The sequence below is a fragment of the Arachis ipaensis genome, chromosome B3 (assembly GCF_059453495.1).
Source record: "Arachis ipaensis isolate K30076 ecotype BB chromosome B3, ASM5945349v1, whole genome shotgun sequence".
Classification (NCBI taxonomy): domain Eukaryota; kingdom Viridiplantae; phylum Streptophyta; class Magnoliopsida; order Fabales; family Fabaceae; genus Arachis; species Arachis ipaensis.
In genome coordinates this window covers 18,079,663-18,080,762 of record NC_142438.1, presented here as the reverse complement: position 1 = coordinate 18,080,762, position 1,100 = coordinate 18,079,663, and the positions used below count along the sequence as shown (strand labels likewise).

Genomic DNA, 1,100 nt, shown 5'->3' with positions numbered 1-1,100 from the left:
AAGCTGATCCTAAACCTGAAAGGACTCTTAAGAGGAAACTAAGAGAAGCTAAAGCACAACCCCTTGGAGAGGACCTGACAGAAATTTTCGAAAAAGGAGACATGGCCGAACCCAATAACAATGGTGGAGATGCAAGGAAGTTGCTTGGTGACTTTATTGCACCCTCTTCTAACTTCTATGGAAGAAGCATCTCAATTCCTGCCATTGAAGTAAACAACTTTGAGCTTAAACCTCAATTAGTTTCTCTAATACAACAGAATTGCAAGTTTTATGGACTTCCATTGGAAGATCCTCATCAGTTCTTAGCTGAATTCTTACAAATCTGTGACACTATCAAGACCAATGGAGTTGATCCCGAGGTCTACAGGCTTATGCTTTCCCCTTTTGCTATAAGAGACAGAGCTAGAACATGGTTGGATTCACAACCTAAGGAAAGCCTGAACTCGTGGGAAAAGCTGGTCAGTGCTTTCCTGGCCAAATTCTTTTCACCTCAAAAGATGAGCAAGCTTAGAGTGGAAATCCAAACCTTCAGACAGAAGGAAGGTGAGTCCCTCTATGAAGCTTGGAAAAGATATAAGCAATTGATCAAAAGGTGTCCTACTGACATGCTTCCAGAATGGAGCATCATATGTATATTCTATGATGGGCTGTCTGAGTTATCAAAAATGTCATTGGACCATTCTGCAGGAGGATCTCTTCATCTGAAAACCCCTGCAGAAGCTCAGGAACTCATTGAAATGGTTGCAAATAACCAGTTCATGTACACCTCTGAGAGGAATCCTGTGAACAATGGGACGCTTCAGAAGAAGGGAGTTCTTGAAATTGATACTCTGAATGCCATATTGGCTCAGAACAAAATATTGACTCAGCAAGTCAAATGATTTCTCAGAGTCTAAATGGATTGCAAGCTGCATCCAACAGTACTAAAGAAGCATCTTCTGAAGAAGAAGCTTATGATCCTGAGAACTCTGCAATGGCAGAGGTGAATTACATGGGAGAACCCTATGGAAACACCTATAATCCTTCATGAAGAAATCATCCAAATTTCTCATGGAAGGATCAACAGAAGCCTCAACAAGGCTTCAATAATAATGGTGGAA

At 41.1% G+C, this 1,100-nt stretch overlaps 1 non-coding gene across 1 annotated transcript; it reads right to left on the bottom strand.

Moving 5' to 3' along the window:
• Window positions 1-503: 503 nt before the first annotated feature.
• LOC148569947 (small nucleolar RNA R71) lies at window positions 504-611 on the bottom strand. The gene has a single exon (XR_015908875.1). It is a non-coding gene; the product is annotated as a small nucleolar RNA R71 (small nucleolar RNA).
• Between the last annotated feature and the right edge of the window lie 489 nt (window positions 612-1,100).